The 17,776-nt window shown below is 39.5% G+C and overlaps 1 protein-coding gene across 2 annotated transcripts in view; it reads right to left on the bottom strand.

Annotated features, from left to right (window-relative positions):
- TFDP2 (transcription factor Dp-2) overlaps positions 1 to 17,037 on the bottom strand; it is a 164,084-nt gene extending 147,047 nt beyond the window's left edge. The window contains exon 1 of one of the 2 annotated variants that reach the window (XM_053709818.1): positions 16,892 to 17,037. The gene's annotated coding sequence lies outside the window, so the exon portion shown is untranslated. Of the gene's footprint in view, positions 1 to 15,447; positions 15,741 to 16,891 lie in introns of those variants that run through there. The other variant, XM_053709819.1, reaches the window with a different exon arrangement.
- Between the last annotated feature and the right edge of the window lie 739 nt (positions 17,038 to 17,776).

Raw genomic sequence — 17,776 nt, 5'->3', positions numbered from 1 at the left:
TTATACTGCATATGTCCATGAACTACGTGTAATTCTGCTGTGCACAGACTTGGATGTTGATGGATCCGATGACAGAAGGACAGAGAAAGAAACCAAGTCCACTATCCGTGAAGTAACTGCCGAGTGTTCCGTAAGCAGTGACGTCAGGTCATCTGACTTGGTTACGTGATCAACTAGTTTCCAAACGATACTTTGTATCCGTCTCTGTAACTGTCTTTGTAGCAAGAAAGTCTCTTTTAATAGTTATTGATGGTGTATCTTCAGTTTAGTTCTTTATGCCGTTTCGTTCCTAATACAATGAGTTCCCCCGTACTTCACAGGTGCTTTAGCAGGGTGGTTCTCTTGGTCAGGAGAAAACATGAGACTGGCTGTTGTTTTAACCCCAAACAGTGTCTTATCAAGAGTCCTGGTGCACTTTTTTTAATATTTTGTCTTTGCCAGAGCGACGATTCACAGAGCCACTTCACAGACAGATCTGTACTGGGACACCAGGATATGGCACTCTACTGTTCTGTGATTTCAGTGCAGCACTCTACAATCAATCATCCGTAGGAACTAATGTGATACGCTCAAACGTTTCGGAATTCTGTGCTAAGTGACGTTGCAATGGACACACAGCACAGCGCGATAATGCTGTCGCGTCAGGTCCCGTGCTCCTGGTAGCTGTCACAATCACTTTGTGTAGGAGGTATCTGCACCTTGTCTGCCTCCGAAAAAACAACGAATAGATAACAATCCCCCGGTACAGTGGGGTTAAAACAATAGCCAGTCTCAGACCCCGCTAAAGCACCTGTGAAGTACGGTGAACTCATTGTATTAGGAACGAAACGGCATAAAGAACTAAACTGAAGATACACCATCAATAACTCTATTACAAGAGACTTTCTTGCTACAGAGACGGATACAAAGTATCGTTTAGAAACTAGTTGATCACATAACCAAGTCAGATGACCTTACGAAACACTCGGCAGTTAGACGTTCCTTCACGGATAGTGGACTTGGTTTGTTTCTCTGTCTTTCTGTCTTCGGATCCATCAACATCCAAGTCTGTGCACATCAGAATTACACGTAGTTCACTTATCTTTTCTGCCTCTTATTTAGAGCTATATTGAACATATACAATCAGTTTTTGTTCTTATGCACGCTTCTGTACGCTCTCTGTTTAGAAGCGTCTGTATTTTAATTATTGAGTTTGATGTCTATCATCTATTGAATATTCTATTGCCAGTAATCAACCATATTTGTTAATGTTAGATCTACAACTTTTAATATAAATATTTTAGATATATATTGTATTTTTATTATTTTTGGTCAGATGCCGGCATCGCTTATTAGTAACTTATTTTGAATATATAATTTTTAATATATCATTTTAAAATTGTATTTATTTGCATTTTGTTAAAATACATTAAATGTCTCATACTTATCTTGGGTATCCGTAAATCTTTTTATAGTATACACTATTTTTATTCACTGTCTGCCAGTACCCAGTTTACAAAAAAAAATGGATATTTTTTATTTTTTCCCCCACTTTTCTGTAGTGTAGCTTCCCCCCCCCCCCGATCACTTTGATTAACATATTTATTCCCCCTCTCTCCCTCTAAATAGAAACCACACTGTTCCATAGTGTAACGGTTCCCACCCGCTCCCTCCCCGTGCACGCGCCCGCTCGCCTCCCCTGTGCATGCGCGCGCGTCCGTGCACGCCCCCCAGCAATCCCGCCCACCGGTAAGCCATCGATCGCCGCCCACCCGCCTCCCACGTCTGCTCCCACCCACCAACGATCGCAGCATCGATGTCCGGTGCAGAGAGGGCCACAGAGTGGCTCTCTCTGCATCGGATGGGGAAAAATGTTATTGCAGTGATGCCTCAATATCGAGGCATCACTACAATAACCGGAAAGCGGCTGGAAGCGATCAGGATCGCTTCCAGACGCTTTCAACCCCAACGTCGTACAGGGTACGTCGCTGGTCTTTAAAGACCAGTTTGTGCAAGACGTACCCTGTACGACGCGTGTCGTTAAGGGGTTAAAAAGGGCTGATTTTAAAAGCTCATTTGACATGAACCTTAAAAATACCGGCCATGTCGGTGAAATACCGGCTGGGTGGCAACCCTAGCCACATTGGATCATGGTACTTGGAGTTTCAGGGAGATTGCATTCCGTTTGCTGGCATCAGGGAGCCGCTATTACAATCAAGGAGACTCCCTGAACTTCAGAGAGAGTTGGGATGTCTGCATTAGCTTTCAAATGTTATTTTTCCTGAAATAAGGATTCATTTTTAATTATATAGCAAGATGCTGTATATTCAATGGCTCTAATGTTTAATTTTTTTGATAAACCAATTCCATTAATCCATACACAAAGTCATGCTCTCCCAGAGGTTTCTGGAAGATTATTTTTTGGCTTTTTTTCTGTCTAGACTCTAGAGGATATTATCACATATCATTGGTTTTGTAGTTATCAAAACTGTGAATTTGTGTCTGCAAAAATAACACGCCTCTTCACAGCAAAAATGTTATAAAATAAACATACAGAGTTGAGAAAGACTTTAAATGGACATTTAACCAACATTTTTCTTTCATGATTCAGATAGAGCATACAATATTCAGATTTACTTATCAAATCTGCTTCACTCTCTTGGTATCCTTTGTTGAAGGAGAACAAGGTGAACACATTGGGTGAACCAACGACAAGCAGCTAGATCACATTAATGCATCGTTACTGAGCCTACCTATGTATACTTTTCAACAATGGATACCAAGAGAACAAATTAGATTAAAAAAGTAAACTGGAAGGTTGTTAAAAATAAAATCTTCAGCTAGAACCTGCAATTTTAACTTTACTGCCCCTGTAAATCCATTGCTCCCCTGCAAATCTGTGTACACAGAATCAACTAACTTTCAAGAATCTCGATGAATAGAAGATTGTTTAGAGTAAAATAGATCTGCACAAGGACCTTTATACCCAGCATCTCACCGGTCCTGGTACACAGCCCCACTTCAATCAAGAGTTACTATACAGTATACACGTTCTCATTTAGTTAAACTTTTGTCTAACACTTTTTCCCATTTTGGCATGTCATCTTAGAATGGTGTGGGCTGATCTACACAAAGCCACTAGGTTGCTGGTCATCCTTCCATGCAGAAGTGGGGACTATCATCATTATTGACACCCCAGTGAATCAGCCGCATAGGAGCACTCTTTATACCAGGTTGAATATGGAATTGTGAAACACTGCACATTTAATCATTTATATTTTTTCTGTACACTTAATTAATTCTCATCCTCTTATACATTTTATGTGATCTAAAATAGTCAATTATGATGTTCTGTTGAGCTGATCTTGTACTTTCGGTAGGAATCTATGAGTATAATTGGACATGTTTGTTAATATACCCAGTTGATTCCAAGGATGTCCCTGTTTGGTGCATAACTTGAAGAGCTATGTGGCTATAACTTTTATATATAGCAAGATCAACCAAGACTAAAATTAACAACATTGGTATTAGCCCGGACTGTGCCCAGCTCGTATGGGGTACAATTGGATAGATTAAGGTACAATTTAGCACCACAAGCTCCTATAGCATTTTATCTGAGTCATACTACTTAGAATTGCTTGTACAACATAAATAGCAACCCACTTCACTTCTATTAGCTCATAGGCTTTGTTAACTGCTCCACATATAGCATTATAAAAGTGTGCACAAGATGCCTTGACCGGACTCATTTTTATTTTAGTATACCGCTATTGAGCCCTTCAATTCGGTAGGCGATCCATAGCATCTCTCCCCTCCACGTTGCAATAAGCCAGTTTGCTTTACTTTATCACAATAGTCTCCAGATTATGTACATATATGTAGCTCCTACTCTATCAACATCTACTAAATTCAGTTCCACCCGTTAGAAATGTCATTTACAATATCAGTTGCTAACTTGTATTAATTATACAGGTCCGAAAGAGACCATCCCAAATGCTAATTTTCCTCTAGTTTTTATAAGCTTTATTAGGTCCAAAAGTGACCGTATGAGTCAAGCGAGGAAACTGTCGAAAATGTTATAAAACCGAGGTTCAAGATGTCTACCTTCTAGAACACCTTATGTCTTTTCAACGTGTATCATTAACTATTGTTAAAATGAAACTTTAGTCATTTTTACAGTTTTATGGTAACCCATATATGTTGTACTTTTCGCACAACCTCAATAAAAAAAAACTATTAAATAAAAAAATATGATTATTTTTCTCCTTCCAATAAAGTACAGCTAAAAAGTTGTTAAAATATAAATTATTAAACTGGAGATGGTTCGTCTCCCAATAAATGCATCCATTTTAATAATATATATGCATTTCTAATGGTATATAACTAAATCACTTATTTTCTGATATACCTGGAAAAATAATCTGAAAAAAATGAAACCTTTACTGCTAGTGATTTAAATCAAATCCACCCTGCTCATTCCAGACTGTGCCCCAAGCCTCATAATCCTGATGTCTGTAAGGCATTTTGCTTTGCACTTTCCTGTCAGATACCCCCTTCTTCTGCTTGGAAAAAAGTGGGAGATTCCATGAACTGTTGGCAAACAGTGAAATACAGCTATGTTTTCACAGGACTTAAGAATGGCATTCGATTATCCCTTTAAGTGACAATCTAAATCACATAATTTTTGCATCACTGATGCAAGTTAACTTTCTGTTAAAGGGGCAGTAAACTCCTTGAGATCTTTATATCTATAAATGTTTAGTTATACATAAACAACTTTGCTCTGTATTTTCATAAATTGTGTCCCCTTGACTACTCAAGACTAAACCTGCTACATATCTGTCCCTAATTGACTTTAGCTGAGAACTTCAAAACAATTAACTTTATACCAACACAATAACCATGCCTATCCTTGTTGTCTGAACTAAAGCTCAGATTGGCTCCTTCAAGTAAGGCAACAGGTGAGCTGAGTTTGGCTATTGAAAAATAATTGCAGTAAAAAAGAATGTTAAAGGGCCACTGTAAGTAAATATTTTCTATGCCTGTTACTAACTAACTACCCCAAATACGCTTTTTATCAATAGCATTTCATTAACATATCTCTACCGTATATCAGAAATCTTGTCTGCAAATGTAATTGTTTTCCAAACCCACTCCGTGGGTATCCTTTGCTCTGTACCAATCCGTTTACAATACCTAGGTTTCAAAATGGCGCTTTAAACACAAAGTTATTGGTTTAAGTATTTTGAACATGCAGTGCTGAAAATAGTGGGCAGGATAACGTGACATCATCGGCGAATAAAAGATATAACTTTTAGAACGTTATGAAACTTTGTTTTGGAGAAAATATAGGTCAGTAGGTTTTAATTAATGTTTATTAACTTTAATATGTTAGTTGTTTAGCTTAAAAATTATAACAGAAAGTAATCCTTTAATTTGTTATAAATAAAAAAAAGCTAAGACTTGGATAAGACAGTCTATAGAAACATAACAGAAATGTCTTGTAATTACCAGGTGTTTACTGCTCCTGCAACTCTCTGGTGACCTGTTCCTTTCCCACATAACCCTGTCTCTTTAGTGACCAGCTGACTCCTTACTGTAGTGGTCATTGCCTTATGTTGACCTGCCCTACCCCTCCGTATCACACAGTGCCTCTTTAGTGACTTGCCCCACCCTGCTTAAGCACACAGTACACCTCTAGAGACCAGACCTGCCCAGGCTGCCCTATCCCACTTTAGCACATTACCCCTCTTATCACCTATAGCACACTACCCCTCTAGTGACCTGCCCTATCCTACTATACGCAGAGCCTTTCTGGTGACCCCCCTACCCCACTGTATCTCTCTGGTGACCTGCCCTACTTTAGCACACAGTGCTCCTCTGGTGAGCTACCTTATCACCTATAACACACACTACTGCTCTAGTGACCTGTCCTATAGCACAGGGGCCCCTCTGGTAACCAGTACAATCATTTATAGCACACATGGCCTTACTGTAGCACACAGTGCCCTCTGGTGGCCTGTACTATTTCATTAAGGACACAGGGACCAGTCCTTCCCAACAACAAGTACATGGTGCCCTCTCCCACGCACTAAAAAGGTACAACACCCATAGAATATAGAAGCTGACTCAAGTTTTTCTCATTCACCCCAATAAAACAACCTTTCTGTACCCTATATTGCTTTCACTGTATTATACACCATTTTTTTTAGCACTAAATGCTACAGTCGGGACAGAGACCAAACATTCACCAACTGTTATAGAGAGTGCGGAGAGATGACAGAGATACATATTGTGCTACAGAAAGTCATCTGAAATTTAAAATGGGTATTAAACTAAAAATGACTCCACTCCAAAAAATTTGAACATTCACTAAGACAGGGGTGCATTCTGCCTACTTAAAGGGACATGAAACCCAAATTGTTTCTTTCACGATTCAGATAGAGAATATAATTTTAAACAACTTTACAATTTACTTCAATTATTTATTTTGCTTCCTTCTCTTGTTATCCTTTGCTGAAATCTTTATCTAGGAAAGCTCAGGAGCAGCAGAGAACCTAGGTTTTAGCTGTTGATTGGTAGCTGAAGAAGCAAATCTCTAAAAAAAAATGATAGTTTGTTTGCAATGTGGCACATAATTTGTGATATATACATATGCTTTTATAGTAGGAAGCTGTAAAGAGGTTCGGAATACTAGTGAAAGAGGTAAGTAGTGTGCACTGATGAGAAACATCTTGCAATATAGTTGGTAAGAATAAAGAATTACTGGCATATTCTATGCTAGAACGTGGCACAGTATGGTTTGGGTTTGCTACAATGTATAGAGAGAAGAAAGGAAAAAGTGCTTCTCTATGAAGCAGGTACCAGAAGAGCACAGTGTACAAAAGGACATGGAATACAGCAGAAAGATGCAATGAAATTCTGTGGCGCTTTAGTTGTAGTTCAGGGCTCCTATCTGGCTGTAAACAGTCGTTCCTGGGATTTATCTGCTATAGCAGACAACAGCTGAGGATGTACTGACTAATGCTATAGTATACAACTCGTGATGTTCTGTACTTACCCACAAATGCGCAATGGTCACTTACAACAAATAAAGGGTGTCTCTGTGTCCCCATATATAGTACAAAGATTCCCTGGGGCCCTCTATTTCTCCAGAGAGCAAGCCTATCCGATGTCTAAGCCTTTACATTTACTACACACGTTCTCTTCAAATTAAAGGGACATTATACACTCATTTTTTCTTTGCACAAATGTTTTGTAGATAATCTATTTATATAGCCCATAAAGATTTGTGTTATTTTTAAAAAAAAATTAGTTTTACTTATTTTTAAAATTACATTGCTCTGATTTTCAGACTCCTAACCATGCTCCAAAGTTTAGGAGAATACCGTCATATACCTACTCCAGCTTGCTGCTGTTTTTGTAAAGAGTCTTTTCATATGCAGAGGAAGGGGGAAGTGTCTTATTTCCCACTTAAAGTGGGTGTTCTAGCTACCTTTTAACAGAGCTAAGCTGGGATTTTCTAAGAAAGTTTTTAAAAACTGTTTTATACTGGATTTTTATAATCAGTATCTGTGCATAATATTCTTTATAGTAGTGTCTATTACATGCAGTTATATGAAAATGTATGTATACTGTCCCTTTAAACACAGTATACACTGTATAAAACCAGGGCTGGCTCAAGACATTGTGCTGCCTGGGTCCGAGATTACAATGACTCCCCCTAGTAATAACATTATTGATTAACATATCAACTTACTAGCCTGGCCATTGACATTACTTGACATTACTAAGCTTGCCTACCTGCATGCAACCAATGCTTATACACAATTTCAGCATAAGTGGGAAAGAATTTAGGGGGTTGATTCTGCACAGAGACAGAAGACAGGGGTTTGACAGTGACTGACTTAGTCAATAAAGTGCTGCCCCTTGTCAAGTGCTGCCTGGGTCCCTTGGACCCACTTGGTCACATGGTTGAGCCGGCCCTGAAAAAACTACCCTAGAGCATTATAACATGTCCTCATTGTACCCTTGTTGTGCAATATAAATTCTGGAGCAGACTGTCCCTTTAACATTTTTTTTTTCTCTGCAGCTAATTTGCTTTACAATTGAGCTTGTGCATTAACTTCCTAATTTAAAATTTAATTTCAAAATTACCTGTAGAAAAAGAATAATAATAATAATAATAATAATAATAATAGAAAGCGAAAAAAAGTTCTGCCCCAGGGTACCCAGTAGTACATTGCTGCTCCAGATAAAGACAAAGCCTTTATCAAAAATAAAAGTAAATAAGTCTGTGGGTTCTAGATAATATTCATCCAAGGGTTCTATCTATTGGGTACTTACAGAGTGCAAACTAAATCACCAGTGAGGGTCTCAAGGCGCTAAGGGAAAGCTAATAGGAGAAGGGGGGGGGGGGGGAAATGAGCGTTCAGCCGAAGAGCCAGGTTTTGGAGGTCCTTTCTGAACTTAGTAAGGGAGGTGGATTGTCTGGGGTGCAGCGGGAGGGTGTTCCATGTCTTTGCTGCCATGTGGGAGAAGGATCCTCTGCCCACTGTGGATTTGCTGATGCAGGGGATGACTGCAAGGGCTTGGTTGGCCGATCGGAGTTGTCTGGCGGGGGTGTAGAAATGTATGCGGTGGTTGATGTATTCAGGTCCGGTGTTGTTTAGGGCCTTGAACGCGTGGGTAAGGAGCTTGAAGCTGATTCTTTTGTTGATGGGGAGCCAGTGAAGGTTCCTTAGGTGTTCGGTGATGTGACATTGGCGAGGGATGTCGAGGATGAGTCTGGCTGAGGCGTTCTGGATACTTGGAGTCTCTTTTAGAGTTTGATGGTGGAGCCGGCGTCGAGTGCGTTGCCGTAGTCCAACTGGCTGCTGACGAGGGCGACTTTTTTTGGTTTAGGTAGGGATCCACTTGAAGATTTTTCGTAGCAGGTGGAGAGTGTGGAAGCATGGTGAGGTGATGGTACTGATTTGTCGGTCCACGGAGAGTGAAGAGACCAGGACGAAGCCTAGATTTCGTGCATGGTCAGTTGGGGTTGGAGAGTGACCGAGGGCCACCAGGAGTCATCCCATGCGCATTTATTGGGTCCGAGGAGGAGGAATTCGGTTTTGTCCATGTTCAGTTTGAGCCAGTTGTCATTCATCCAGGCGGCGACTGCTGTCAGGCCTTCGTTGACGTTCCTTTTGGCGGTGGTTGGATCTCGGGTGAGTGAGATGATTAACTGGGTATCGTCGGTGCTGTGGTTGCTTCTGATTGGGAGTGGTCCAGGGTGTGGTTGGCCTCAATGTGGTCAATAAATTGCAAGTTGGTAGACTTCTCTACGACTTTGGCCATGAAGGGGAGTAGAGAGATGGGGCAGTAGGGTCTGCAGAGGGTTTCTTCAACAGGAGTTTCAGTTCCACGTGCTTCTAGACATCCGGGAAGGTGCCGGTTTTGATGGAGCAGTTGATGGGCGATGGTGTTGCTTGCTTTGTTGAATATGTTATGGGGGCATGGGTCAGAGGGTGCGCCAGAGTGGATGGATTTCATAATTTTGAGGGTGTCCTCTGTGGTGAGGGAGCTACAGATAGTCCGTGTGGGGTGGTGGAGGTTGAGTTATGCAACGTGAAACTGTCATATGTCGAGGATCTTGCGGTGGAAGTGTTCAGCGAGGGTATCGCAGAGGTCCTGGGGAGGGTGGGATGTCGGTGGTGTCACTGTTGGGTTAAGAGAATTCCTTGATGACTGAGAACAACTCCTTGCTGTTGTGTACGTTAGAGTTTATACCGTCTTGGATGGATGTTTTTTTGGCGGTTTTCATGAGGTGGTGGTGGGTGGTGATTGCTTCCTTAAAGGCAGCTTTTTCCAGAAGGGTCTTGCTGGATCTCCAGGTTCTTTCCAATCGTCTGCAGTGGCATTTAGAGTTCTGGGGGGCCAGGGTGAACTAGCTGGCCTTGTTGGTGCTTTGGCGGCTGGACGGTTTCTTGAGGGGGGGCGAGGGTGTTGGAGCAATCTGTGATCCAGCGGTGGAGGTAGCGGGCGGAGGAATTGGCTTCTGTGGAGGTAGGTGGGGGGGGGGGAGAAATTTATTTAGGGTGCGGTGCAGTTGGTCTTGGGTGATGTTGTTCCAGTTTCTGCGGGGCGGGTGGTACTGTTGGAGGTGGGTGGTGGGTTTGTTGAAGGAGAAGTGTATGTAGTGGTGATCAGTCCAGGGGAGTTAGGTGATGTGATTTACTGAGATGTGGTTGCCTGCGAAGAAAATTGGGTCGAGGGTGTGGCCGGCTGCGTGGGTTGGGTAGTTTATGGGTTGCTTCAGTCTGATGGTTCCGAGGTTTTTCCAGGAGGGTGGAGGTGTTGTGATTGTTGGGGTTGTCAAGATGGAAGTTGAGGTCACCGAGAAGGATGTAGTCCGATGAGGCGAGGGCATGGGGTGCAATTTGGTCAGTGATAGAGTTGCAGAAGGCGGGACAAGGTATGTAGATGAGAGTGCCGCGGAGGGTGGTGTTGGGGTTGACATGGATCTTGAAGTGTAGTTGTTCCAGGCCTGGCGAGTGGTCATTGGAGCTGGTTGTGGTTTGGATGATGTGTTTGTGTATAATGGCGATGCCTCCTCCAGGTCGGTTCCTGCGGTCCTTGTGGTAGATCCTGTAGCCATCGGTATTACAGTGGCGATGTCCGGCGCTGATGCAGGGTTTAGCCAGGTCTCGGTGAGAAAGGCAACGTCTGGGGAGGTGGTGTCTAGCAGGTTCTAGATTTCTACGGTGTGCTTGTGGATGGAGCGGGTGTTGAGGAGGATGCAGTTGAAGTAATTGCAGCTGTTTTTGGGTGGGTGGGTTGGGTTGTGGTCCAGAGGGAGGGGGGAAGGAGCAGTTGCGGCAGGTGAAGGATCCGAAGGTGTTGGTCGGAATGCGTGGTAGCAGGCGGACGATCTACCGGTGTTGAGAGCGTGGAGGGTGCTGGCGTCATAGTGGGGAAGTTTCTAGAGCCAAGGTTTGTGATGCTGGGTGCAGTTGGGGGAGCGGACGTTAATCCGTGATAGCTACTTCATTAGATGATTTATTTAATCAGTCACTGTTAACAGGAGTTTTTCCAGAAAACTGGAAAATTGCCATTGCAGTCCCTCTTCATAAAAAAGGGTAGTAGGGAAGATTCTGCCAATCAGTTTAACCTCAATTTCAGGGAAATTAATGGAAACTCTTTTAAAGGAAAGACATATGTCTTACCTTCAGACAAACAACTTAAAAGACAAAGGACAGCATGGTTTTACTGCTGGAAGATCATGTTAGACTAATTGATTTCTTTGACTATGTAACTAAAATTAATAGACCAGGGAGAATCCGTAGATGTTGCATATCTAGACTTTAGCAAAGCATTTGACAGTGTCCTACAGACAAAAAAAATAAAATTATATTCACAAAATGTATTGCCTTGGAGTAGATGCTAAGTGGGTAGAATGCTGGCTTAAAGGGACATTATACACTACATTTTTCTTTGCATAAATGGTTTGTAGATGATCCATTTATATAGCCTAAACAGGGTTTTGTTTTTTAAAAGCATAGTTTTACTTATTTTTAAATAACATTGCGCTGATTTTCCTAACAAAGCCCCAAAGTTTTAGGAGAATACTAATGTATACCTACTTCAGCTTGCTGCTGTTTGTGTAAAGAGTCTTTTCATATGAAGAGGAAGGGTGAGTGTCTGCTTTTTTGCTAAACAACCACTTTTAGTGGTTCTTCCAGCTAACCTTTTTAACAGTGCTTAACTGGGAGCTGCTAAGTAAGTTTTTAAATGGTTTTATACTGGATTTTTAGATCAGTATCTGTGCATATTATTCTGTATAGTAGTGTCTATTACATGCAGTTAAATTAAAATTGGAGTATTCTGTCCCTTTAAGGATAGAAGGCAGAGGGTTTTAATAAATAGAGTACATTCAAATGAGGGGTCGGTTACTAGTGGTGTTCCCAAAGGCTCAGTCAATGGGCCTGTTTTGGTAAAATGTTTATAAGTGATATTGAAAGTGGGTTTAAAGGGATACTGAACCCAATTTCTTTCTTTCATGATTCAGATAGAGCATGCAATTTTAAGCAACTTTTAATTTACTAGTATTAATTTTTCTTCGTTTTCTTGGCATCTTTATTTGAAATAAAAAACAGGAATGTAAACTTACGAGCCGGGACATTTTAGGTTCAGAACCCTGGATAGCACTTGCTGATTGGAGGCTGCATTTAGCTACCAATCAGAAAGCGCTACCCAGGTGCTGAACCAAAGATGGGCCGGCTTCTAAGCGTATTTTTTTTTTTTGGGTGGTGGATTCATGGAATAAACTTTCAATTGAGGTGGCAAACGCAAAGACTGTAAAGGAATTAAAAAATATCAGGGACATGCATATGGCTATCCTAAGAAAAAGTAACATGTTATATGGGTAGACTTGATCGCCCTTTTTGGTTCTTATCAAATTCTATGCCCCTTGAAAAGCAGAGCTTGTCCCTAATCAAAAATGTATTTTTAAATTCTAGAACATACATTTGAACTTTGCAATAGCAGCTGATAATTTTCCTCACTTAAAAAAATGGACCTGAAATCCAAATTTTAAAACAACTTTCCAAATTACTTCTATTATCTATTTTGTTCCATTCTCTGTATATCCTTTGTTGAAAAGCATACCTAGGTAGGCTCAGGAGCTGGGAGCTTGCTGCTGATTGGTGGCTGCACATATATGGCTCTTTTCATTGGCTTACCAATGTGTTCAGCTAACCCCCAGTAGAGCATTGCTGTTCCTTCAATCAAGGATACCAAGAGAACGAAGCAAAGTAGATATTAGAAGTACACTGGAAAGTTTCTAAAACATGTATACTCTATCTGGATCGTGAAAGAAAATGTTGGGCCTCGTGTCCCTTTAATATTGCAATAAAATGTTAAAGGGATACTAAACTCAAAAATTTTCTTTCATGATTCAGATAGAGCATGCAATTTTAAAAAACTTTCTAATGTATTCCTATTATCAATGTTTCTTCATTCTCCTGCTATCTTTATTTGAAAAAGAAGGCATCTAAGCTAAGGAACCAGACAATTTTCGGTTCAGTACCTGCACAGCACTTGTTTATTGGTGATGTCCAATCAACAAGGAACCCAGGTTGTTCACCAAAAATGGGCTGGCTTCTAAACTTACATTATTGCTTTTCAAATAAAGATAGCAAGAGAATGAAGAAAATTAATAGGAGTAAATTAGAAAGTTGCTTAAAATTGCATGCTCTATTTGAATCATGAAAGAAAACAATATGGGTTCAGTGTCCCTTTAAGAAAAAGTAAAACAATAGACTTTAATGTGTTATTTTTGCTGTAAAATACCTTTACTTCACAGATCATTAGCGCAGATCATTAGCTAATTTATATTTGTTTCTAAAATCCTGTATATGGGGATAACAAACAAAATTAACTGACTTAAAAAAAATTATTATTTTTTTGCTATGCAACATTGTATGTGTGTGTTATGAGTTTTACATCCCTTTAACATTTTTTCTGTTTGCCAATCAAAAAGTAACGATTAGTCTGTTTGGTGGCCACAGAGCCTGCGTTTTTTTTTTTGCACTGTGTAAATATATTTGGACAATGCAATCAATAAAGACTTAAAGGGACATTGTACACTAGATTTTTCTTTGTATAAATGTTTTTGTAGATGATCCATTTATATAGCCCATCTGGGGTTGTTTTTGTAAAAATGCATTGTTGTGCTTATTTTTAAATAAAATTGTGCGGATTTTCAGACTCCTAACCAACCCCCAAAGTCTTAGATGTATACTGATGTATACATACTTTAGATTGCTTCCGTTTGTATAATTGTTTTTTTTAAATGTAGGGGGGGGAGGGTATGCTATCAGCCCCTTTCAGTGGGTGTTCCAGCTTAACTTTAGCAACAGTGCTAAATTGGGAGATTCTAAGTAAGTTTTTAAAATATTTTTATATCAGCATCTCTGCATATTATTCTTGATAGTAGTGTCTATTACAAGCATTTAAATTAAAATTGGTGTATATTGTCCTTTAATTCTAAACATTATGTACATCCTACAGATAATTTACGAAGCTGGCGGTGGAAACGCTAAGAAGATCATGGGTGTTTAGGATGACAGGCAGGCCACAAACTTGCATTGTGTATCACAGTGCGTGTGTTACAAGAATATTGGAGTGCATCAGTGCATCCCTTGGATGTTAAATAAAGTGGTTCTCTTCTATACTTTATACACTACTGCCAACTCCATCACCTGATCCCTCAGTATCCAGCAGCAGGTGTACCTCAATCTGGCTGGTATAGTTAACAAGCAAGAGGCTCAATAAGCACAGAGACTTTAATTCCAACAAATGTTTATGTAGAAGGATGGTCAGTGCCTCTCTCAGTTATTGCCTGAAATATAATATGCATTATTGTAATCCAGCAACACCTGCTCAGTAGAACTGGGAGCAACCTTTATTGTCAAATGGTGTCTATTTGGCTTTCAACTACCAGCACTTTAAAACAGTGGATCAAAATCATGATTCCCTATAAATTAAAGGGATAGGAAGGTCAAAATGTAAAGTTTCATTAGGTATGTTTTATTTTTAAAATAAAGGCCTTTTTACAATATAATTACAGTAGCAAAAATTCTTCTGCTAAAATGTATTCCAGTTTAACAGCATATGCACGTATGCTCAGAGGGCCATGCACCATGATTATGCAAATATACTGTATTTACTGGTGCTTTAAACACCATGCCTGCTCAGACAGCTGCCAGTGGCATGTATTACGTATGTGAAGGCTTATACAAGCCACTGCTGACTCTCTGGGCAGGCATATCTAAATACGGATGCGCAGGCCCTTACAGCAGCTATGTGTTTGCTGCTGAAAAACATGTACAACTCTTACTAGAAGAATTTTTTCTAATGTAAGTATATTACAAAAATGCTTCTATTACAAAGTTAAATGCACATTTCAATGTTAACCTTTCTATCCATTCATGCATGTATTTGTACACAACACTTAAAAGGGATACAAATTATATGTTCTAATTCCTTATATCATGTTATTAAATGTATGCAAACTGTATGTTTGAACCCCTCCTAAGTGATTATACACATAGCTAAATTCACACTCAGGAACCCCAATGGAATATGGACAGTAAGTGAAATGGGAGCTGCATGCACAAGTCACCTGCTGTATCCTGCTCACAAACTGTATGGGAAGGCACCTGGCATGTGCAATTTTAACCATGTGTATTCACCCATTTGCTGGGGTTAACCACCTAGCTTCCAATTTTTTAACAATAAAAAGATTTAGAGCACATTATTAAAAGTCAAGATTAGCCCTTTATTAATGTAATTTCAACATTAAAGCACTCAAATGTTTTGTTTTTTTCAAATACTTCAACTTAATTACATAGTTTCTGTTGTCTTGGAATCTCACCAACACTGCTCCTTAACACTCCCCTAACCACAAAAACCTATAAATCTCACCTGTTCTCTCCACAACCCATAGAACAGAGTTAGTGTCTTTCTTTCACTGTCCCTTGCCTCATGCATTCCCCCTGATCACCACAGCCTGTCAGTTTCCAGGTTGTGCATGCCAGGCCTCACTCATTACTGCTAAGAGCTGTGTGAGGCTATGGCGTGGGTGTGATATCAGTGGGACTGGTCCTGCAAACCGGTGGAATGCGCCCTCCCATCCGGGAGCAGACAATGCTCTTTGCTTCATTAGCATACAGCTGACACTTGGATCTTTTCAGAGAGAGACTGTCTCACTGAGCAGCATGTGGTCCTAAGAGACAGTCTGACCCAGGAAACTAGTTGCATGCAACAGATGAGAACCCTACCCCCCATCTTAACCCAGCTAGACCTCAAATCACTTCTCTACCAATGATAGTTAACCTCTCAGTATCTAAAAAGGAAACACTAAAAATGTATGAATATACTATTTTCACAATAAAAAAATCTAAGCCTCTTAAAACCTTATTTGCCATGTCTTAATAATACTTAATAAATTGGGCAAAACATAGATGTTCCATTGGAAGTTCTCTACATGAGCATTAAGTTTAGCCCCACCCCCTGGCTACTAAAATTTATGAATGACTCCCAAACAATTTTTTTTTTTTTTTTTAACAATAAATGAAAATAAAATTACAACCTTATCCTAGAAAAGGGAGGAGGGGCTAAACAACTGAAAGTTAATCAGGGTAAAATGAAAGAAGCATTTTTGTAAGGGCAGTAAGATCTTCTATACATAAAGTGCACATTTTTGCAATGGTTCACCATATATACCTACCAGAAAAAAAAATGCATCAAATTATTATGGTGCAAAAATAAAATTAACTAGAAAGTATAGCACAACACTATTTTATACACAAAACATATTGTGAAAGCAAAGTATCCAGTAATAAAGGATATAATAAAGAAAGCCTGCAGGTTTGTAACATTTTGTATATTTTGTTTTGCAGATTAAACTTTTTCTCAGTAAAAAAACATGCTAAAAAATATATTATGTTTATGCATGTTATAGTTTTCAAGTGAGCTTTTGGATTCTCTTTTTTTTCCTGTGAATAATATTTCTGAAATATATTTTCTTGTGAAAAGGACAACTATTGCTTTACTAGGATGGATGATTTTACCACAAACTAGCTAAGTTTAAAAGAAAAAAATATATATATATAAATTAAATCCAAAGGCACATATACATTGCAGGCTTTAGCATGCATAGAGATAGACTGCACAGAAATAGATTGAAAATGTAAATAATTGAAATAATTAATAAATATAGCAGCTGATCTCCCTCCCCCTACACTGAAGCATGCTGCAGGAAATTAGTGCATTGAGCTGGGGCACAGACTAGGAAGATGCCAGAAAGAGGGGTTTGAGGAGCATCTGTAGGGGTGATTTCGGGGTAACCCTCGTGCAAGCCACTTACCTGAACACAGGACACGACTGGCTCACTATTCCCAGCTTAGTAGTATCTACTCTTTGTTACCATTGCCTGAAAACTTGAGAATGAGGCAGGCTAGAGCAACAGAGCACCGATCGCATCCACCCTGCACATCGGAGATCCGGCCCAGGGCTGGCAATAGCAAAACCTCCTCTATGTGCTATAGATAGGAAGAGGTGTCTCGCTAAACCGGTATATATGGGTCACACGAGTCCTCTCCTATTTACCGACTGCAATGACTGCTTGTTTTTTCCGGATTGTGTGTTGTGCAAATAATAAACATGATATAAATAAAGCTATTCAAACAAGATATGTACAAATATAAGCAAACATAGATTGAATTAGCTTGCATATATAGCTTGCCTCGATTATTAAACGTCAGCAGAAACATTTATATTTTATAGTTTTTATATTTTTTTTATATATATATCTCTAGTAATGCCGTAAAAAAAGATACAAATAAAAATTTGAGTCCTCAGGCACTGGTCATTTTTCTTTTATATTCTGGAGAATCAAATGTTTACCGCAAGCATTTTTGCTTTTTTTTAAATGGCCGTATTGTCTTTATGTATTCACCAAATGAATTTTAGTAATTCTTTTTACAATTCCAAAACACCTAGTTTACATAGAACATTTTCTAGAGAAAAAAAACAACGACTGATTTTCATGTAAAGGGACATAAAAGAGCAATGGTAAATAGCTGTAATGTGCTTGAGAACTTTGTGTTAAATCCATTCAAAGAGGTTAAACACATTGTTAAAGAGATAGTAAACCCCAACATTTTCTTTTATGGTTCAGATAGAACATACAATGTTAATCAACTTTCCAATTGAATTCTATTATCAAATTTTCTTCATTCTCTTGTTATCC

Source organism: Bombina bombina, chromosome 4 (assembly GCF_027579735.1).
Source record: "Bombina bombina isolate aBomBom1 chromosome 4, aBomBom1.pri, whole genome shotgun sequence".
In the NCBI taxonomy this organism is placed as follows: domain Eukaryota; kingdom Metazoa; phylum Chordata; class Amphibia; order Anura; family Bombinatoridae; genus Bombina; species Bombina bombina.
Note: the sequence above shows the minus strand (reverse complement) of the source record. Positions and strands in the feature narration are given on the sequence as shown.